The 24,917-nt window shown below is 27.2% G+C and overlaps 1 protein-coding gene across 2 annotated transcripts in view; it reads left to right on the top strand.

The window, feature by feature from the left end:
• The window catches only part of LOC111674911 (thyroid receptor-interacting protein 11), a 44,199-nt gene that overhangs the window by 4,445 nt on the left and 14,837 nt on the right, over nucleotides 1-24,917 (top strand). The window contains exon 1 of one of the 2 annotated variants that reach the window (XM_023435590.2): nucleotides 20,599-21,364. The exons of the other annotated variant lie outside the window; for it this stretch is intronic. The gene's annotated coding sequence lies outside the window, so the exon portion shown is untranslated. Of the gene's footprint in view, nucleotides 1-20,598; nucleotides 21,365-24,917 lie in introns of those variants that run through there. 2 annotated transcript variants of the gene reach the window in all.

Raw genomic sequence — 24,917 nt, 5'->3', positions numbered from 1 at the left:
TTAATATCCTTTTTTTAACAACATTCGATTTAATTTGTTGCTCTTTGCTCAGTTATACGTTATTCCTCATCAACACCCAATAACGAGGTTTAAAAGTGACCCAAAATAATGAGTTCCAAATCTTATGCAAAATCCCTTTATCCTACACTTAGTCATGGAAGTTTGAAAGACGCTAATAAGGAGTAGAAAAAAAAACAATAATTTGTCTATAAAATATTTTTAAAGTAGTAATTTATATCAATTTGAATAAGGAAAGTATAGTCGGGCATGGCCGACCATATAATACCATGAGTATATTTAAAAAAATTTTATTTTTCATAAAGAAACTTTTATGTCAAATTTTACGTCAATTCCAAAGTATTTAAGCAATTAATTGATTAAAAACAAAATTTTCTAAATGAGGCTTTATATAGGAGTATAGGTAAAACATTGACCGATTTTCGGTAAATTTAGAAAAAGGGATATATTTTTAAATAACAATTAGTTTTGTTGTGATTCATTGCGATATAAATGGTTACAAGTCAATTTAAGATGTTTAATACATTTTTGGAAGAGGGTTTTGTATGCAGTGCCATTAATACTTACATAAAACTTATTTGTGCCAATTTTTACAGAGATATTAGTATATTTAACGTAATTATGACATAAAAAGCTTAAATCGGGAGGTACGGTTGTATGGGGGCTAGGTAAAATATTAGACCGATTTAAACCATTTTCAATACTCTTCGTCCCTGTGCCAAAAAACAAGCTTGGTCCACATTTCATCACATTATCTTGAAAATTGCGGCCTGTATCTTGCGCACAAGGTTTACATGGAGAGCCAGCGAGCCGGACAGACGGACGGACGGACGGACATGTCTTAATTGGCTCAAAAAATGATTCTGAATCGATCGGTATACTTTAAGTATACTTTAAGTGTATACTTTAAGTGTATACTTTAAGTGTATTCAGCACAAACGTATAATACCCTCACCACTATAGTGGTATACATAGCTGCACTTGTAAAACTAACTGATTTATTTTTTTTTTTCAACAAAGAAATAAGCTTCTTTTACTTACGATCGCTTCATTTGGAGGATTTAATTGTATATTTGTAAATATAATTTCTTTTTTAAAAACGTTTCGACCATATAAATAGCTTTTAAAATGTATATGTGTCCCCATTTTGTTCTATATAATGTTTTATCTTAAATAATGTTGATAACAACAAATTTTATTATCTTTAAAAACCACCCTAATTAATGTCTATATTTTGTTTATCATATTTGATTGTTGCTGTTATTATAACAATTTCATTAGTTCAAAATGCAAATCATGTCCTAAATTTTATCAACAGGATTTTTATCTCCCTCAATGTGTACCTATGTATATAAGAATGTAAATTCGATTACATTGATTGATCTTATCTTACCAATATTTAACACTATCTGTATATTTATCTATTTAGTCCATATTGTGTTGTGACAACATCTATCACCTGGTCTAAATAAATATGGGTGGGTGGGGATATATTAGTAATAACATTTCTCCCCCATTGCAACTTTTTCTTTGGACGCTGTGGGTATATAAGTGGGTTCACTGACTAGATTATATTCATTTGTATATTTTGAACTCTGTCATAGTGAACCCGCATAAAAGTGTATTACATAAATTACTTGCAATTTAAATAGTTTTTTTGTTAATTTTTTTGTATTAATTGCTGTTATACATTTAATTTTTTTGACCTGAATTAGTGTAAATTTATTTGTATACGTTGTGTTTTATTTTCGTTCCTTTTTTTCTAAAGAAACGTGTTAAGCATTTTAAACACTTGTTGGAGGGAAATTTATTTATCTAAATTCAAATTTAAATATTTGTTTAAAGCTGTTTTGTTGGCGGAAATTACACAAAATGTTGTCGTTGTAATAAAGATAAGAAAAAACTAATTATTACTAGTACAAAAAAGAAATTACCATAAGGTAAGTTTAAGAGTTGTTATTTTATACTTTTTAACAAATATTATTTTTCCTTTATGTTCAAAAGAATATTTTCTTTTTCAACTAAATGATTATTAGTTAAAGCAGTTTGCGTTTGAATGGACATCTAATGGAAAATATGTACATTTGTATATTATGCCAATACTTGTAAAAAAATTGTTTTACTTTGAAATTTAATACACACGATTCTGATTACCCTACAGACCGCAACGGTTGTGTATAGATAAATTTGTTTAATTTTGTAAATTTTTTTTCACTAATATTGAATGGTTTTCAAATCAGTATTCCTTTGCAATTTTGAAAAAATTAATATAAACTATTTATTTAAATTGAACATAAGATAAGTGGCCCAGATCAGCAGAACTGATCTAATTCTCAAACGCATTCTTTTTTGAATTTTAATGTCTTTAACATTAAAATGTTCTAGAAGTTGTAGTTTACAAAACTCTCGAAGATCGTTGCTGCTTACAAAGTCAGGAATTTAAATCCCTTACTTGCAGAACTTTGCTTCAATTTCCAACCAATCTCATCCCATAATACAGTCTATATTACATCCACAACATTATCTTCTTAAAATATGGGACCTCTCCCATGACCAAATCTCATATCATTTAGTGACGGCAGACTAGAGGTAATGGTAGCATCCCTTTTTCCCGGGATTTTAATAACACCATGATGGATTCTTTCATCAAGGTTACATGACCCCCGGGGGTATAAAAGTGACAAGTACATTGTTTTACCCCTAGTCTCTTGGCCTTTTATTCCTACTCCCTTCTTCGTTCATTCCTACTACCTTCGTCTTTCATATGTACTCTACAGTACAAACAAATCCATATAATTTCTACAGCCTTCTACCGCCAGAAAAAACCCTTAAATTTAGAAGTCACTTGTCTGTAATTTAAAAATTTTAACAGTTTTATTCATTTAATATTGATTTTTATTTAAATATTGTTTGGTATTCCTAATGTACAGTTGCTTTCAGAATATAGCATTCTCTATTAGTGCTTCTTGTCAAAATGTTTTCCATCCATTCCATTTGTTTTTATATCCACCATCAAAAAAGATGGGGGTATATTGATTTTGTCATTCCGTTTGTAACATATCGAAATATTGATCATAGACCCACAAAAGTATATATATTCCGAGTCCTTATTAAACTCTAAGACGATTTAGTCATATCTATCCGTTCGTCTGTCTGTTGAAAGCACGATAGAGTCCGAAGGGAAAGAGCTAGAGGGTTGACATTTTACACAAATATTTCCTATAGGTAAGGTTTGGTTGGTATTGAAAATGGGCAATATCGGTCCACGTTTTCATATAGCCCTCATACAAGTGGCACCCCGAAAAAACAACTATAACAGTTATAATTATTTTAAAAATCCGAGTATAGCGATAAAATTTTACATAAGTAAGTCTTATATTATCCAAATTCTCTTTAACAAATTTTATGAGGATCGGTCTATAATTGACCCTGGTGGGTAAATAAGATTCGACAAAGATTCGTCGAGTATAGCACTCTTACTTGTTCACTTTGTTAAGTTCAGTTTCTTAGTTAAACAACAAAAAACAAAAGCGTATTTTTGTCATTGCTGGTTCATTTTTATTTTAACATACATTTGAAACATATGTTAGACTTATTGTTAAAAATTTTTTCTTTCTAACTATATGTTATACATACGTTTGTTTGAATATCGTTGGAAAAATAAGTATTTTGAAATCTACATGTACGTATTTCAAACTCACAAATATATAAAATATTTTGTGACACATTAAATAGAGTTACTGCAAGCTACTGCATACCTGCATATTCATACCTGGCCAACTACTACTAATTCATACTGTCAAAGTAACCTATAGTATGTGTGACTGTGAACAAATATTAATGAACAAATGTTTCAATTGTGTGTTTAAGTTATAAGAAAAACTAAAGCTAATATTACTATTTAACTATTTTTCTTTATTACTCGCAGTTAGATACATTTAACAAGTACTTTTGTACAATTAGTAATTAAATGAAGGCCAGTATTAAAGGCAAATGTGTTTCAAAGTAAAATATTTACTTAATTTTTTGTTGGTTTAAATTTATGTCATCTTGTTTTAGTAAAACATTTTTATTTTTGCATAATATCTAGTGTTTCAAGTGTCTACAAAATTCCTTTTGGCAATGGAACGGAAATAGGTGAGAATTCAAAAAAAACGAACAAAATTGGTAGATCATGAGAAACTGTGAAATATAAAATTTGTTGCGGTGATTTTATTTTTTTTATTTAAGATAATTGTTTGTTGCAAAAAATGTGATATCTAAAGATATGACGCAATTTAGTATAGAACGTCAGTAATTTGTTGCTTTTAGAAAAAGTAAAAGTTTGTTTTATGTTTAAACACGTTATTAATTTTTTCGTTAATGTAGAGGCGAGTTGAGCTGTTCCATGGACTGATCCTTAAAAAAATTTCATTTGGTAGAGAAATGTATGTTCATAAAACACTTGCTTATGTAAAATTTTATCAATGTACTTTGAATTGTATTTTAAAACACTTATGAATCTCAAATTGATATTCTTAGAGGTACGTTTATGGTGAAGTGACCGATAATGCTAGTCATTGCCAAACAAATCGGGTTTGAAATGTTTTAATAGTTATACAGACGGACATGGCTTGATCGCCTTTGTTACAATTGGAATAAAACGAAATATACACAATTTTTTCACATTCCAGTACGTTCCCCGTACTACATATATCGTGTACTAAAGTTGAATATTTTTACTCTTAATTTAAAATATGATTCAGGAATTCAGTTTCGCTCGTCCAATCATGATGTGGTACGTGTTCTGAACATGTTCGCACTGAGGAGACTTTTCATTCTCGCACCATTATTCCCGGTATAACATGAAGTTATGATTTAATTTCGACAAAGTTTTGTCAAAGACATGGTAGTGACAGAGAATGTATTCCAGTGTTTCATAATACCATTCGAAGCATACGTTTGTATCTAATATTGACAAAGAAAGTGTTGCAGCATTTTAATGCCCTCATCAAATGCTCCACATTCGTCACATTCAGCTCTTACAGTCAAGATAGGTATTAACAAATTCATTGAGGAGACTTTTAGTTTTCATTTCATTTGAGTTACTCCATAAAATATTTGTTATGGCGCATTTGTTATGTTACAGTGTATTACAGTCTTAGATTTAAACTTTTCGAATGACGATTACATGTTCTTTGAGTCTTGGAAAATATGTTAACATCGGCGATTAATATCCAGCTCATTTTACACATTTACTAGTAGCATTACTTTCGCCTGGTAATGGTAAAGTTTTGATCTGGGGACAAAAATCCGGAAGACGTTAAAGTTCATCATAATAGTCATCTAAGCGACAGCTTTATCAAATAGAAATGAGTTTCGGTCACCTACAGATTACCGTAATAAATACTATAATTGAATGATTTTATCCAGCTTACCGTCGAGTTGTAGACACAAATTTACTGATACTGAGTTTCTAGGGCAGACTTAGTCTCTATTGGTCCGTCTAGCTCGAAAACTACGTGGCAGCGTTGTATCAGTCATCACTGCAAAAGGTCTTGAGACTTGTTTAAGTATACAAATACAATCGAATTTATTGTTAAAGATGATTACTGAAGGTCATTGAACTAGTTTAAATAAATATCTGATCGGTATCGAAATGAGATCGTCACTAATTTTTTAAATAAATAAAAAAATCAAATCTTGTCCGGTGTACAACATGTTTCCCAAGTAGGTTTTTGTAGTTTAATTAAGTTTTTTCACTCAAGTTTTTTCCCTTAGTGAGAGATGTAAAGCCTATTCATAATTCTAATAATTTAACTACAATTTTGACCGTTAGTTATCAGTGATAACTATAAAACTTGCTAACGTTAATATCCAAATTATTGAAATTAAAAAAATTACGGCTTATGCTCATTCAACAAAGTGTAACAAATTTTAAAATAATTTCACATTCAATGATCAGTCAGCTGTAGTGAATAGTGATCATATGTTGAAGATTATTTTTTTTATTTAGGTCAATATGTTGCATTTAAACATGTAATCATCATGTTTTGGAGACCTTGTAATTTTATTTTTATTTAATACACATATAATTATAGAAAAAGCGAAAATTTCTATTGTTTTCCAAAATTATTAAATAATTATAAAAAGCGAATCCATGCTTTTTTATATAAACTGTTCTCAAAATGATTTAGACCCTAACATGCTTGCCTGTTAAATTGCCACAATTTGTGGCCACTACTATTGCCATTGTGTTCAAAGGTTGACCAAGTTTTTTTTTTCTGAACAATAATGAAAATGAGAACTCATGTAAACAATAACTTTTAGTGGACATTTTCTATTTTAAAGTTTTATTTTTGTTCGTTTGATTTTTTGCATGTGCATGTCAGTCATATTTTTTTTTTGTAATTTTGTCGTTAAAAGATTGTTTTATTGTCATTTAATTGCAATTATTATTATTGTTATTTTTTTCTATTAATATTTTCCATGTAGTTTTCCATTGTAAAATCTATGAATGCATAGAAAAAAGTTTAGGTTTATTTTTAAAACCTACAAAAACAGAGTTACGCTTGACAAGATATTGACTTTGAAAATGTTGCTGTTGGTTGTAATAATGACAAAAATTAATAATATGTTTATAATATGTTTTGTAAACGAATTTTGTTTTTTGATTTAAAATAATGGATAATGTGGTATTTGTTAAGTGAATTCCCTAAAATGACAATATGGTTTTTTGAAAACTATTTTTAATTGAGTGATATTTTTGTAGTGTATATCAGAATTTGTAAAGAAATTTTGAATTTTTATGAAATTTTATTAAATTAAATATTTGGAGAAGGGGTTTAAATTAGTTTTTTTTTTAATTTTTTTTGTAAAATTTTTTATTCAGATTTTTTAGTCAAATTTTGAATTTTTAGTTAAAGTTTAATTTTTATTAAAAATGTCGAATTTCTAATAAATTTTTTTCTGGTAGAAATAAAATTTTTAGGTAAAAACTCAATTTTCTAATGAAAATTCGATTCTTTGTAAAATTTTAACTTTCTAGTAAAGTTTCAGTTTTCTAGTAAATTTAAATTTTCTAGTGAAATTTAGATTTTAAAATTTTGAAATTCTAGTGATATTTTTAATTCATATTTAATTTAAAAGTTTACAGAAATTTAATTTTTCTTCTGGAAATTTAATAAAAAGCTTTAAATTTATAAAAAAAAATCCGAATATTCAGAGAAGTTTCATATCTTTGTTGTTTGAATTCTTTTTTTAAATTTCCAGTTAAAATTTCGAATTTCATGTAAAATTTTTAATGTCGATAATGATATTTTGAACATCTAATAAAATTTGTTAGTAAAATTTAAAAAATCTATTAAAATTTATATTTTTTAGTTAAAGTTTGAATTCTTAGGTAAAATATTTTGAATATCGAAATTATAACAAAATTTTTAACTTAAAGTAAAAATTTCGAGTAAAAATTATACAGAAATTGTTTTTTTCTTGTGAAAATTTAGAGTTTTTGTTATTTTGAGGTTTCTTTGAATTTAAATTTTTAGTGAAATTTATTTTTTTTTGTAAATTTAAATTTTCTAGCGAAGTTTTGAATTTTTAGGGAAAATTTTTAATTTTTTAATTTAAGGTTTTCCAAAAAAATTTAGAATTTTTTGGTAAAAAGTCGATTATTAATGGAAGTTTCTATGGAACCTCTTAGGTAAGCTACATATACAGCTGAGTCCGATAAGGACTTGAGTCATCAGTGGAAAATAAACCTGTTTAAGCTGTGACTTTAGGCGATCTTTGAGACAAGTCGTTTTACATATTAAAAATAGTTCACACGTGACAGCTGTCACATCATGGTAAAAAACCCTAAAAAAATTAAAGCCACTTTACATGTTAATTGTATAACCCATAAGCATTTAAATACCAAATAATTACAAGATATAAATCAAATTTATAATTCTAACATCATCAGATAATTTTAATATTTTGTTAAAAAAACTAAATGAATAAGCAAGAGGGAGAGAGAATAAGTAAAAGTAATGTATAATACAAATATAATAGTGAGCATGCAGCCATCATGGCGTACTTCCGGTATTTTTTTGATTTACAAAAGTTCTAAATGTTAAAATGTGCAAGCGCATTTTATCTAAATATTTTTACACGTTGTTTTTTTTATCAAATGTTAACCTGTATAGGGTCTGTATAGTATTGGCCACTGTATTGACCTGTATATTTAGTACATGGTTTTATTTGTTGTTTTTGTAAATTGGCCTAAATGGATAAATATAAAATGTTGTGTAAATTCATCATTTAATCATTAGCTGTCACACACTTGTGTTTATTTAGTGTTTATGTTGTTTTTCTACTTCTTCTACTTTATTTTCTAATTTCTATGCTTTACTGATCACCACTACTGATCATCATTTCAATTGCTCTTCATTTGTTTAATCATAGTTCATTCAATATCAATACACATGTATTTTTAATAGTTTTTTTTACTTTTTAGCTTGCTATATTTGTTTTGGTATGTGTGTTTGTCAGGGTGTTCCCATGTCGAAAAAAGTTTTCTCGAAAATATTCCACAGTTTTAATTTTTAGGGTTCGGAATTACCTAGTGTTTATATGCTACCTAGTTGTCTAGGATCCTCAAATAATTGCAGTCCTCTGGAAAGGGGATAAGGGTAATATAGTAGTTATCCTCAGGTGTTGTTGATACATTATCATTGTCGGTAACTGTGTTGACATCTTGAGTTTATAACAGATGAATTTTGATTTTATGGTCTAGAGTTGATCGTGGGTCAGTTAGAAAAACTTGAATATAATTTTTGTAATCTTGGCTTAAATATAATGGGACCACTTTAAAAGTCGTTCAAGATGAAGTGTCTTCTCTGGAATTTCAATATTCTTGATCTGAGTGGGAGAAAAATTTTCTATTCTTAGAGTAATTGTAAATTAACTTTTAAAGCTGCATATCATAGCATATCAGGCTTGGGGGCAATAATTGCATTTTCATTTACTATTACATTTATAGCAATTGTAGTTGAAGCATTGAAGTTGAAGTTTTGTCAATTACAATTATTTGTAATTGTAATTGAACTTTTGTCAATTGCAATTTCTTATAATTGTAAGTGAAAAATGATAAATGTTGATTATATCTGTAATAAATTTTTGAATAAAACAATTACAATGCGATTTGTTTCTTTTTCCCCTTTTATCGATATATATATATAAATATCTAAAGAAATGTAAGTGTTAATTATTTAAATCCATAAATTCATGTTCAGTGAATTCTTTACAGTTGTTGTTTTCATTCCGCCAGATCTCAAGACCCAATCTCTTAAATACCTAGACCTCATAATTTCTTTTCCTGGTATATATTAATTAAAATTAAATATTTTCCAAAAATGTGTAAATAAATTTATCATAAAATCCTAATGATTTTATGAATGAACTATAAAAAAAGTTCATAGAGAAACCCTAATTATCAGGTATTATGCAGGTATACAGTCTACATTCATTCAAAATACATGTATTTTATATCGTTTGTTGTTATCAGTGTATTCTAACATTTATACATACACACAAATTTATCATCATCACTCAATGTTAATGGCTGTAACTTAAACACAATTTTCCATTAAATATTTTAAGTTTTGTTTTTTTGGTTACACTCTTTGGCATGTGCATCCGTTTGTTGTACTCTCATACATTTAGGCACACAGTCTAATACATGTGCTAAGCTACTGTGCTACCAAATTGGCCTATAATTTGGTAGGTTCATGTGTGAGTATTATTTTGCCTCGTGCTACACAATTTCATAACTTTGTAAAATGTTTGAAATTTCTGCGTGTGCATGTGTGTTTAGAATATTCAATATCACAGCAATAAAATTTTATGTATTTTATTTTAATGTCTAATCATTGCTGTTAAATTGGTCAATTATACAATATTTTATTTAATTTTTTTGTTTCTATTTTTATGTCTCTTAAATGCATCATTCAATCACATTAACTATTATAAATGTTCATGTTTTTTTCTGTGGATGTTTTTTTTTTGTAATTTTTATATAGATTTAAATGATTTGTTTTATTTGATAATATTTTTCATTGTCGTTTAAATATAGTTTGGGTTAAAAAAAGTTGTAGTGAAATATACATATATAGTTAGAAGTTTGCAATAGAATCGAATAGCTTGCATAAAAGAGAATAATTCTAAGTATATAATTTAATGCAATAATTCTAATGATAAAACAAAACTTTAATGAAAACCAAAAACTATTCATTGCTAAGATCCCCAGGTATAAAGGAAGTGATACATTTCTATTCTGGTTACTAAATAATTGGTGACTGAAACGAGGGAATATATTAAAAAAGTAAGATTAAATTTAATATAATCTATAACAAAAATTTTATTTGCACAAACGTAATATCAAGATGATTTTGACAAGATTACATTTGAGGTCCTTATATGAAAAACAATCGAGCTTCCTATTTTAAAGAAAACTGATACAAATCAGTTCCTCTTTATATGTAAAGTACTTAGTTTGTACCTTTTCATAAGAGTTCATGCCTGACGCGTTCAGGTGTATAATATAAACATCTCTTTCATACATTATCTGACTAAATAATATTACTATAGTGTATAACTGTAAACTCAACTCAGTTACCTCTGCTCTAACAAATTTTCGTTTCAAAAGGAACGGATAACCTAAGTTATCGTTTTGATTTAAAGATAAAGGAAGGAGCAATAATTTGTCATATTTGGGAAACGACCTAGCAGCTTGGATGTTGCAAGAGGTACATCTTTTTCGTGTAGTGATCATGCCGGAAAGTCGTCGACCTTTTTTCATGTTCTTAGCTCTAAGGACATGAGATATCGTATTATTTTTGAGACCAGCTCAATGATATGAACTTTGCTGATAATGGTTCTAAGAAGACTGCTTACGTGTTTTAGAGTTTATAGCACAATGATGAATTTTAGCTATTACTTAAGATTTTAAATAAATTTTAAGTTAAATTTTTTCACAATATGGAAAGCCTTTTAATTGAAAAGACTAACTACGTCGCTCCTAAGAAAACCCCTTTAGTTATACCAATTACTGAATTATTTAGTTAAAGTTAGACTAAAATGAAAATTTATTTTATTCTTCATATTCTTGAGAAGGCTATAAAAAAATTCATTCATTCTATTTGTAATTTCTCCAATATAATTTTCCGATCTCGATTTTAATAGATAGCGGAGTCGATTAAGCCATGTCCGTCTCTCTGTAAGATCAATTTTCTAAAGACCCCAAATATCTTCAGGAACCAAATCTTTAATAATTCTGCCAGATATGCTTTTAGTAAAATTGATCCATAAATAATATAGTTTATATCTGTTTGAGGACGGTAATGCAGTGAATCTGTTGGTGAATAGGTAAAACAGTTAATATTTCTTTCTTCGTTAATTTAGCTTATATTTGTTTTGGTGAATGAAAATCTACGCATATAACATATTTCGATATACAGGTCAATGCAAAATGCGGCTTATACTAAGATTAATGTATTTATTTCCTTTTGTTGTTTTTATGATGCAGAAATTTTTAATTTAAAATTTATAAGAAAAATACCAAAATAAAATAAATTGAAATTTTATAACATTAAATTTTTAAAACTTTTTTACTCTTGTTGTTATTAAAGCAATCTGTAAGTCATAAGCAATTATGAATATCTCTACAAAATTGTCAATCGTATTGGCTTTATTCGTCAATTTTACCAGAACTATTGTCGGATAATTTAAAGGTCGATTGAATAACATATTGTTTAAAAATTTAATAACATTATTGGCCATTTCTTCTTAAAGCAAACGAACATAAATTCTATATTTTATATTCTGTTTGTTTCCACCCGACGATGGCCTAAGTGTTTTTCTTAAAAAAATTTATGTTGAATTTTTTAACTTAATTTTTACTTATATAGACCACCCGCATTTTTAAAAATTTGCATTAATTTACACTATAACATGAAATAATATTTTTATGAATTTATTACTAGCAAACTATCATCTCCGTTAAAGGGTTAAAAAAATTAAGACTAAATGTTCATGCTTCTTAGTTCGACTGCATCCATACATTATTTAATTTTTTTTTGTATTTTTTTTTGTTTGTTCCAAAAAAAAAAAATCACATACATAACAATTACTTACTTACAATTTTATGATTCATTTGAAAACCAAATTGATTTTTTTTTTCAAAAATAAAAAGACAACGTAATATAACTGAATAACAAATAATAACAAAAAAATCGTTTAAAAATTAAAGAACAAAAATAAAATATTAACATAAAAAACTAGCACAGAATCCAGAAGAGAAAACACTAACAAAAAATATACACAAACACCTTAATACATTTACATAAATATACTATACTACTTACAAATATAAAGAAAGATGCTAATGAACTGCAGAATTAAAATAAATATAGAAACGTAAAAAAACCTTTTTACTTAAACTTTTTCTATTTGTATTTGCACACGTACATACATACATATAACCTGTATTTTTAATGTATATACAATATTTTTTAAACCTTTTTAGTTACAACCTCATTGAATACTATATATATTTATAGTAGTCGAAAGAAAATAGGGTCTCCGATCGTTGCCTTTTTAAAGTTTACCAATATAATTTTAATGCAAGTGGAGTACATAACAACGTCACATCACCATCACGATCACTTAGAAAACAATGTCTTCGTCCACGTTTTTTTCTTACTTAAAGATCTTAGAAGACTCTTCTTTTCTTGATTTCTTTTTTTTTTTTTGGTTTTTGTTCATACATCGTTTTAACTATTTAGCACTTTGGTGTTAAAAACATATTTCAACATCATCTCAAGTTGTATGATGATAAACAAATATGAAATTAAAACGAAATAATATTGGAGAAAAAAAAGAAGAAACAAATAGGAATAAATCTCGTAATATTCAAATTTGTAGCTCTAATTCCCATGATGTAAAAAAATATGGAGTTTAATAAGAACGAAAATTAGATCTATGAAGATGAGTGTAGAGTTCTTTAGTGTATCCTAAATTGATGAGTGGGTTATGCATCGATCGAAAAAAAAAATCGCGGAATCCTATGATTACAAATTTTTTAAATTACTAATTCTGGAATTTTTATAAGCCATTTTTGATTGGCCTAGTTCCTAGTGATGATGTGGTCAGCTTTTATCAGTTCATAAAAGCGGAAGTGTTTTAGTCCTACCAATTATAGAGCATTACCTTAGCGTCATGGATATTTAGCTTTGGTTTCGACTCGATTATTTGCCCAGGCTTCACATACGATCTCTAACAAATCAGTTGCATTCTATATAAGTTCAATATTTCTTAAGCATGATTTGACCAGATTTCAACAGTTCATAATCATTAGAACCTTTTTGGAACCACCAACTACAGAGCAACCTTTAACTTCAGCGTCAGCGTCATGAATATTTGGGTATCGATCCGATTGGTTGAACTGGATTCACATACGATCTCTAATGAATCAGTTGAATCAGGTATAATTTGGTCAGATTTTAACAATTTGTAATAATTAGAACCTTTTTGGTTCCAACAACTAAAGAATATTAAATAACTTAGCGTCATGGATATTTGCCTTTGATGTCGCAACGATTGATTACCCAGGCTTCAACATAAGATCTTTAACGAATTAGTAGCATTCTGTATAGGTTCCCAAGTTCCCAGGGATAATCTGGCCAGATTTTAATATTACATTTAAAGAGCATTAATTACATTAAAGTCAATAATATTTGGCTGTGAAGTCAAAACGATTGGTTTCTCATTCTTCATATAAGATCTCTTACGAATCAGTTTCATTCTGTATGGGTTCTCTAGTTCTCAGGGATGATTTGGCCAGAATTCAACAGTTCATAAAATTTAGAACCCTTTGGTTCCACCAAGTACATAATATTTATTACCTTGGTGTCGATTCAGTTATTTTATAAATATAAAACTCTCTCTTGAGTTTGAAATTATATGAATTCGAATAAAAAAGCAATTGTTTGTGGTAGAAATAAAATTTAATAAAATCACAACCTGTATTTTTTTAGCAAAAAATACTTAAAAAAAAACTTTATAATTTTTATTGTAAAAAAATATGTATATTAACAAATTAAATAGTAATTATAAATATTAAAATTACAATAAAACAAATTAAATCGGGTCTTATTACAGGTGTACAAGTACAAGTATTAACATGTCAAAGTGAAGAGATTACATGCTCCAATCTAGTATATAGTTTTAAATTGCATTGAAACAAAAAAAATGTATTTGAAAATAGTAAATCAAGTCATATAAAACGGAAGCAATTTAATTTATATACATATTTTTGTACTCTATGAATGTTTGTGGTTGAATAAACGATCAAACTATTGATCGTTTATCTACGAAAATAAAAATACACTAAAATAAAAATTTAAAAAAAAAACCTTTAACAACTTTTGTCTACAATTGTTGCCATGTTGTTTCCACAGTCAAGTTTAAATTTACAAAAACAAAAACTTATTCTCATCATGTAATACATGCGAAACTAATGGTTTTAATTTCATTGTATTTACATATTTGTTTCATTTTATTTTAATCCAAAATAATAAAAATAAATATAGTATATGTATATGTTATGCATGTATGTATACATATACAAATGTATGTTACTGAAGGCAATGGTCAACTTTTTTTGTACTAGGTTATGCATTTAGTTGTTATTGTTTTTCAATGTTTTTGTTGTTGTCAAAATATAAATTGCACTGTTAGTCTTTTGTCAAAATGATTGTAATTATAAAAAAAAAATATTGTTTACTTGCAAGAGTTTTTATTTTATTCTGAAACTAAAGTGTTTAATTGCTGAAAGCAACGGGCAAATTAATAATTATAATTTAAATATTGCTATAATAAGTTTTAATTAATTGTGATTTTTTTATTATATTTTATTAATAAAACTAAAATGTATGATTAATTAAATGGAAATTACAAAATTTTTGGTGTGAATCAATCATAGCATGCAAACGAAATGCTCCAGTGGGGTATAGCTTTGCATATCCAGTGCATAATTTTTGTAAAAATCAGGAGCATATTACAACATTTGATATTGATCAAAATCTGCATATTAAGTCCACGTTGTTAGCAAAGGATATTAAATCTTTATTTGTAGCATTACATACTCAAAGGATACTATTACTTATTTTTTTCATTTTATTAAAAAAGTCTCAAATAAATAATACGATACGAGCAAAATTAAAATTTAAGGACATGATATCTCAAATCTCAGATGTTGATGGAGACAATATGAGATCAGATTCGGATTCAGCGCTGTTCAAACCTTTAGAAACGACTCTAAGGTTCTCTGGGTTCCGATTTTTTTAAAATTTGGCGGCCTGTGTTATTAATGTAACAGTGTGATCAATTTTCGTTACGACTCTAATTTATGGAGATCCAAAACCAAAATGTTTTTCCCATAGAAATATGTAAAGGAACTATGTAAATCTTTACTAAAACAGACGGTTGTTCCAGAACTTTTCTAATGCGGAACACTTATATGCTTAGTTAGTGGCAGATGCCATGCCTACTCTTCATATTACGAACATTTTAATTTCCAATAAATTAATTTAAAATTAATTTGTGAATTTTTGCAATATTATCATAATATGAATTACATTTTTATGTAATTACTACATTTTAGAGGTGCAACAATCACTTTTTTGTGGAGTGGAGAAGAGTCCTCTTATATGGTTATTGCTGGTTTAAACCTTACGAAACCTGAGTGGTTATGGCTGTACATTTTGTGTAAAATTTTTTACTCTTTATAGTGTCAAATAAACTAATTTTTCTCATAACTTTTGCTTTTAATTTTGAATGCTAAGCTTATTTCTTTTGTATCAGTACTTTTACTATTCCTTTGTCTAATAATTTTTATCTTTTCTTTATTTTCAGGTGAGTTGTTCTTTAGAAATTAAATCAATATTATGTAGTAAGTACCAAAACAAAAAACTTTTATTTTAAAATTTGTTCGCTAAAAATTTTAAGTTTAATTCTAAAGTTTAATAGGACCCCTATGAGTTCTAAAAATAAAAACGTAGATATTTGCTGCTATTACTCAGCGATGAATTATCAACATTGTCAATTGTGCATACATACATATACAGGTTAAATACTTTTCTGTATTTTGGTTTATATACATATGTATGTATAAAGATAAAAATATAAAAGTCAATTAACTTTCAATTCGTAATTAAGTAGATACTTAAGAGTCACAATTTTTTTAACTAAACAATTTTCAATATTTGATAAGACACGAAAAAAAAATGGCAGAACAAAAACAAAATGAAAAAAAAATAAATAAATCGAGCAAAGTTAATTAACGCTTAACGAAAAAAGTACAACTGCAACAACAAAACAATATATATATTGTGCTAGTAATTATGAGTTCTTTCTCATTCACATGTACAGTAATAATTCATAAGTCTGTATGTAAAAATGTCGGAATTCTAAAGTTGTTTTTGTTAAATTGAAAAACGAACGAAATAAGGTAGAAGAACATTTTTTGTTAATTGTGTACGTGTGTGAATATTATTTATTAGTAATGGTTATCTTTGTTAATTAAACATTTACAACTTAAATGATACCAACAACAACAAATATGCTTATATACACATATTCCTATTAAGTATAAATACACATGCAATATTAGATACCTCTTTTTTTTATTAGGTAAGAATGTAGTTTGAGAATAAAACTAAAGAATAAGAGATTAAACCGCGTTAAACTACAACAACTCGTAATTTACCTTAGATAAAGAGTGCAAACAAATGCACAATCCATCCATATGGATGAAAATTTGTATTCGTTTACACGAATGTCGTCGGGACACCCATATCATTGGCTAAGCATTTGTATGTATTGCTCTGTGTATGCTTGTGTGTATTTACGTGTCTAAATATTTAAGCCGGTGGTTTGTTGTTTTTGTTTTTTATGACTCTCACTTTAATCAAATACATTTATACCTTTAATAATTTTTTTCGAATTTCATTTATTTATTTTTGTTTGTTTCATACATAAAATGTTTATGTATGTGTTTGTTTTCTGTTTTCGTTTGTATTTGTTTGTTTTTTTCTTACGTCTGATAAACGTATTTAAATGTTTAAGTTTGGCTTAGTCCTATATTTTACAAATTTAACGAAAAAAAGTAAAACAAATACTTGTTGTTTAAGTACTTTATTTAAAAAAAAATATTTTGAACCTGGTGCTCATATCGGTTTATCCTAAGGGTTTCTATTTTGTAATCTTTAATATGGTGTCAAAGATTGTATTAAAGAATTAATGAAAATTTCATCTACAGTCAAGTCTACAGACTGATCTATAGTCAAGACTACAGTATAATCTATACATAGTGAAAACTACAGATCTATAGTCAAGGCTATACATTGATCCATAGTCAAAGCTAATGATTAAAATATAGTCAAGAATATAGATTGATCCAAAGTCAAGACTTTAAATTGATCTTAAGTCAAGGCTATAGATCGAAAAGTAGTCACTACTATAGATTGATTTATAGTCAATACTATAGATTGATCTTAAGACAAGACTATAGATTGATCTATAGTCAAGACAATAGATTGATTTATTGTCAAGACTACAGATTGATCTATAGTCGAGACTATATATTGATGTATAGTCAAAACTATACATTGATCTATAGTCAAAACTATACATTTATCTATAGTCCAAACTATATATTGATCTATAGTCAAAACTATAGATTGATCTATAGTCAAGACTATAGATTGATCTATAGTCAAGACTATATATTGATCTATAGTCACGATTATAGATTGATCTATAGTCAAGACTATAGATTGATCTATAGTCAAGACTATAGATTGATCTGTAGTCAAGACTATAGATTGATCTGTAGTCAAGACTACAGATTAATCTGTAGTCAAGACTATAGATTGATCTATAGTCAAGACTATAGATCTATATATTGATATATAGTCAAGACTATAAATCTATAGATTGATATATAGTCAAGACTATAGATCTATAGATTGATCTATAGTCAAGACTATAGATCTATAGATTGATCTATAGTCAAGACAATAGATCTATAGATTTATCTATAGTCCAGACTATAGATTTATCTACAGTCAAGACTATACTGACTATTGCATAGTTTATTGTAGAAATTATTAAAATTAAGAGAATTGTTTCAGTTTAGAAAGATTATACAAAGTGTTTAAAATGAATTTTGTCTATAGGTTAGGTTTGTAGCCTTCATTGTTTTATTCTAGCTTTTGTTTTTGTACGTAGTTTTTCTAAACTGTACGTGCAATATATTAAATATTAATAAATCATTGTGCGGTTTAACAGCAGCATTGCGGTTTTCACATACATTTATTAAAATTGCAAAACCATTTTACATTAAACTAAAGGGGAAACCCTAACATTAATAATTTAAAGATAACGAATAAGTTTTTCGTTCTTTTTTTTAAGCTATATAAACAAATGAATGTAAATAATTCAAAAAAAATATGTTTAAATTGAATTCATTACATACAAAAATATATCTATAGTAAAACCAAAGGATTTATATTTGTGTAAAAATTTTTTTAGTGTACAACTATAACGGAAAGTAATATTAAAATAACTGTACTAGAAATTGTGCTTTTTATGTTTAGGTAACCACTTATTGTAAAAGTGTTATTAACGAGTCTTAAATTGTGTTAAAAGCTTATTGACAGAATTGGGTTTTTATTAAACATAAACACATATGTTTTTGCAATATCAGTATTTTTTCTAATTATGGAAAATTTTTATTTATGTAGATTTATGCTTAACTTTTGTAAATTATTTTTGTTTTTTGAAATTGCAAATTTCTAAGAATAATTAATTTTACCACAACTATTTTTTTATATATGTTGTATACAATTTTATATTTTTAATTTTCTAAGAATCAATGAAGCATTTTTATCGTAAAAATGTTATATTAATTATGTTTGAATAACTGACCACATTCAATGGTTTTAAGTTGATTGAAGACATGCAGCTTGATTTCTAATAGAATTTAATACTTCTAAATATATACCCACACATTAGAAATTTCAGATATCGCGTTAAGATAGTAGTAGTGAAGTAGTGATGAAAAGGGGGTTTACTGTAATAAATTGTCTTTAAGCGCAGGAGAGATTAAATTTAGTTATTTATTACCATGCGTTCTTATTTAATAATATTTGGCTCTTTATAATTTTACAAATTACATATAAAGGCTTTTACTATGGTCCATGGTACAGAGAACATTTGAGTACAAATTCGTCTGCTCAATTTTTATATTCGTCCAATATCTTTGAAATCAGTGCAGTTAGTTAATGAAATCATATTAAATAAATGTTTAGATTTTTAATAGGAACATCAAAGAAATTGAAGAGCTTTTTATATAATGCTTTGCTGTCAAAAATATATATTAGGTCAATAATAAAGACTTATAAACCGATTTATATTCAATACTATAGACTGATCAATAGTCAGGACTATAGAATAATCTATTTTCAAGATTATAGACAATTCTATAGTCATGTTTTTAGATTTAACACTAGATCTATAGTCAATATTATAGTCTTTATAGTCAAGATGATAGATTGATCTATACTGTTTTAAATGATCTATTGTTTCTATAGACTAATTCATAGACAAAACTGTAAACTGATCTAGTCAAGACAGATAGACAAGTTGACAAACAATATACTGATCTACAGACATGACCTGTAGATCAGTAGTCAAGACTATAAACAAGTTGATAGACTGAACTGTACTCAAGAATGTAAACTATAGTTAAGACTATAAGCTGATCTATCTTTTCTATTTTCAATACTATATCAAAATTTTAGACTGCGTTAAGTCAATAACACTTTTCAATTTTTAAAACTGTAGATTGATTTGTAGTCAAGGCTGTGTATTGATCTGTTGACAAAATTATACACTAAATATAAAGACAGACAATACTTTATACTGATCTTTATCGAATATAAGTAGAATCTATTTTGAACCAGAAACTTAGGCATTTTATTTTTTTAAATTTTGTATTCTTTTAAAATTCTGATCTTTAGAATTTTTCATTTCTCTGATATCAACAATCCAAAAAAAGTGATATCGCCGGCGTGGCAGTTTTTTTTTTTGCGTTCGCATTCTATCAGAGCAATATAATATTCTACAATATAATCATCCTCATTATTACCACAACTGTAATATTTCTACACAGATAACAAACTAATACCAACTAAATGATAAACACACACACACACACAGATATCAACTAACACCTTTATCATTATCACAGTACGTGTACAGCAACAATTACTATTTGCATATGAGCAATAATTGTGTATGTAATGTATGTCTGTTTGAAGGAACATATGTAGGTGAGAAAGAGCAAGTGAGTACTTGAGCATGTGTGTATGACTTGCACTCTATACGGGTGTGTAGTTAGTGGTGAGTGAGTGATATAATAGGAGAATGTTTTGTTTTTTCTATACAATACAAGCCAAGTGAAAATGCTTTGGTTGCGGGGTTGCTAGCGTTAAGCTACAGGTTAGTTTTGTCATTCGTCGATCACAAGAGCCAACGTTAACAACGTGTTTAAAACTAAAAAAGCGCGTTTTTTATATACTTTAATCCAGACGAAAATAAAATATATTTAAAACTCGTGTTCTGAAAAAATAAAATTAAAAAAAAAAAACATTTATACGCAAATATTCCATTTTTTGAAAAGTACATATTTTTTGTTTATTTCATTTTACGGTTATTTGACACCGTCTCAAAAGTGCTGGAATAAAAGCAAACGTCGTCGTTGTTGCTGTTTAGACTCTGCTTATTTGTTTATTTCACGGTTTGGCACTTTAGTCTCAACAAAAAGTGAAAAAAAGCTGATTCAACAAAAATTTAACGGCTCAGTTCAAGTAACTTTTTTCCATTTTTTTGTAAAACAACAATATAGAATTTATTGTATATTCAAGTGTTGTCTAGTGTTATTATATTTATAATTAACAAGAAGAAATAATACAAAAAAAAAAAAACAATAATTACAACAACTAACAAAAAATTTATAAAAAAAACCCTTGCGTAAGGTGAATTACTTGTGCTGCTGTTAATTGTAAAAATACTTTTCCATTTCTATAAAATTTTATTTTAATAATTGCATAATTGTTTTTGTAATATATTGAATATAAATAAATTAAACAACAAAAAATAATGTATAGAAAACGAAAAGCTAATTTTTGTGTTGGAGAGAATGAACATTTTGTCAAAACAACAGAAAACAATTTGAAAAACCCTCCATTGTCCAATAAAAGAGGTAAGTTTGGAAGATAATATTTTGAAATTTTAATTAATATTTGTTGTAAAAATCTTTCTAAATGATAGCATTTAGTCAAGACTGATTTATAGCCAAAACTGATCTAGATTGATCTATAGTAAAAGTTACAGAGTAATCTACAGTCAAGACTACATACAGACTAATCAATAGTTAATGCTTTAAATTGATCTATAGTTAAGGCTATAGATTGATCTAAACTCAATAATAGTCAAAATTATAGACTGATCTATAGTTTAAACTTTAAACTGATCCATAGTCTTGACTACATATCAGTATGTAGTCACAATACATAGTCTGATCTATAGTCAAAAATATAGACTGATCTATTGTCAAAAATATAGACTGATCTATAGTCAAAAATATAGACTGATCTATATTCAAGACTATAGACAGTTCTAAAGTCAAAACTGTAGATTGATCTATAGTCAAAACTAAGAGTTTAGATCAATCTATAGTCAGGACTACTGATCTATAGTCCATACAACATTAGTGTAGAAGTCCGCGTATGTAATTATCTCCACTAAAACTCCATTTCTGTATTTTGGATAAATTAAATATTTTAGTGTTACTTACAATATTTTCCCAACACTGTAAAAGGATTTAAATTTTTTTTCAAAAAACTTTAATGAAAACTTAATTATGATAAATCAAACAATTTCAACATTTTGTTTTTCAAGTGTATTATTAACTAAATAGTTTTTATTGTTTCATTGTATTACTTTTAGCAACAATTAAATTGTCAAAATAATCTACAAATCCCCTCTAGTTTAAACCCACCAACACCCCCTTTCTCCACAACATACATCACTTTTCACACAACAGCAAAATATGAAAAGTGAACTTAAAAAAAAATAAATAATAAAACAAAAGGAAGTTTAATTATTTAACAACATTTAACATGTAAGAGGTCACATGCATTATAGTCAAGTCAGTCGTCGTCAGTTAGACAGTTTTAGGTAGCAAAACAGCAGCATTTAACTGAAACTCAAGATAGAGGTGGTTAGGTTGGTGGTGCTGATGCCAACCAAATCAAAAAAAAAAAAAAAAAAAACACACCAGTTAAAAAGCCATTGTAAAAAAAACAAAATTAAACACACTTGCCAGATTATAATTGTTGCAGTAGCAACAAAATTAAAAAATATAATTTTAAAAAATTTATCTTATGAAAAATATCATTCAGGTCAGTGTTAAAGTTTAGAAATAAATTTTGAGTGTTTTTTATATTAAAATTCACAAAGTGAGAATATGTATGTTTAATTATAAAACACAAGTTTAACACAATACCCAAGCACGAGTAAAGTTGTGGTTTAATTAAATGGAAGATTTTTTTGGAACGTTTTCTTTTTTTATTTTCTCTTAAAGTATATAGGTGACTAAATCTCATACTTATTGACAAGTTTAAGTTTAATTTACGATCAAGGATTTGCTTTTCAAAGGTTTTAGTCGTTATCTTAGAGGTCCAACTAAACCTTGAATAAATCTATATAACCAACGATCAATTTTACAATTTATTCAACTCTAAATAAAGTAAAATTTCCAAGACTATCTCGATTTTCGATCTCGATATTTTTAAGTATCTGTAAAATATTCTGTTTCTGAACCAAAAACTATAAAGGGAGGTGTCCGAATTATCAGAAGTAACTAATAGTTACAAATTAAAAAATCATCTAAGAATGAAGTATAACACCTGGAAAAACATAATCACTGATAAATTATTTGTTACGATCCGGACTTTAAATAGCAACGTAATATACAAAAAATAAATGTCCAATATTTGTAGGCGTGGCAAGCAAATAATTTTTAATTAGGATCGGCATTTTACTTTTTTGTATTTATAATGACATTTTACATAAAATTTCCCAATGTTTCCTAATCATCTTGTAGCTCCTCCCAAAAATAATCAAGGAACTAAAGGAACAAGTGTTTTCTTCAATATATTAAGATTAAAGAAGGGCCCAGAAAACGTGGAATATCAATTGCGGCCTTTGATTAATACACAGTTCTAAACTAGAGCCTTTGGTGGGAATCGATCGAACCCACCACCTCCGGTCTACCAGACGAGAACGCCAACCTATCAGAGGCTATTATTTTGAAAAACTTTAAAATTTAAAATTTAGGTTGAAAAATCTTTAGATCCAAATCTTAATATAATCTCTATATCAAGATCATGATCAGGATCTTAAAATCTTAAAAAACTTTAAAATTTTGAACTTTCAAACTCAGAATATAAGCTTTTATGTACCAAAATTTTGTTGTAAAAAATGTTTCTTAAACATCAAGTGACCTTTTATAAAATGTTTATCATTTATGTTGCAATTCAAAAACGATTGCAGCATTTTATAAATTTTGCCGCCATTTTGATTTATAAAAAACATTACAAATTAATATTGCATTTGTAATTCTTTCTTTGTCAAACCTTTTTGTGTTAAAAAAAAACTCTCCTTCCCCTGTGATCAGAACAACAAAAGTCAATAAATGTTGAATGGAATTATAAAATATTTCGTATTAACCTGCCGCCGGTATTTTTCTTTTCACAATAAACAATTATTTTTTTAAAGATAAAATTAAATATATTTTTTTATATTAAATTTTCAAAGATAAGATAGTAAAGTGTTTAAAGAGAAAAAACAAAAAACACACAAAGAGATTTTTTAATAAACAAAAATAAAAATATGATTTGTCTAAACTCTATGGCAAAATGAATATTTTACAAAAAGGGTTTTTACGTAGTACAGCGAATATTTTTTATTTTAATTATCAATAAATAAATTGTTTAAATATTGATTTACATGACGTACAAAGTGCATACTTCAAAATTTACAATAGCTAAATAGAAATTTTTAATTACGAACACAAGACAACTAATGACTCATGAAAAATTATTATTGAAAATAAATATTTTTTAATCATAATTTTTAACTTGATTTGTTGCAATTTAATTTTTATTGTAGTTTTATTTTGGGGTTGTATTTTTTATACCCTACACCACTATAGTGGGTAGGGTATTATACGTTTGTGCTGATGTTTGTAACACAAAAATATTGGACTTACACCCACCTTTAAGTATACCGATCGACTCAGAATCACATTTTGAATCGATTAAGACATGTCCGTCCGTCTGTCCGGCTGGCTGTATGGTTGTCCATGTAAACCTTCTAGGCCGCAATTTTTAAGATAATTTGATGAAATTTGGACCAAGCATGTTTTTTGGCACAAGGACGAAGTCTATTGGTTTAAATCGGTCCATTATTTCACCTAGCCCCCATACAACCGTACCTCCCGATTTGGGGATTTAAAAATATATAATTTTTCCAAATTTAATGAGGATCGGCCCATGTTTGACCTATACTCCTATATAAAGCCTTATTTAGAAAATTTGGTTTTTATCAATAAATTGCATAAATACTTTGGTATTAAGGTAAAATTCAATATAATAGTTTCTTTGTGAAAAATAAAAATTTTTAGAATATACTCACGGTGCAGGGTGTTATATGGTATATACTTTCCAACTTGTTTTAGATTAATCTTATCT

The sequence above is a fragment of the Lucilia cuprina genome, chromosome 3 (genome assembly GCF_022045245.1).
Source record: "Lucilia cuprina isolate Lc7/37 chromosome 3, ASM2204524v1, whole genome shotgun sequence".
In the NCBI taxonomy this organism is placed as follows: Eukaryota; Metazoa; Arthropoda; class Insecta; order Diptera; family Calliphoridae; genus Lucilia; species Lucilia cuprina.
This window is presented reverse-complemented; position numbering and strand designations above follow the sequence as displayed.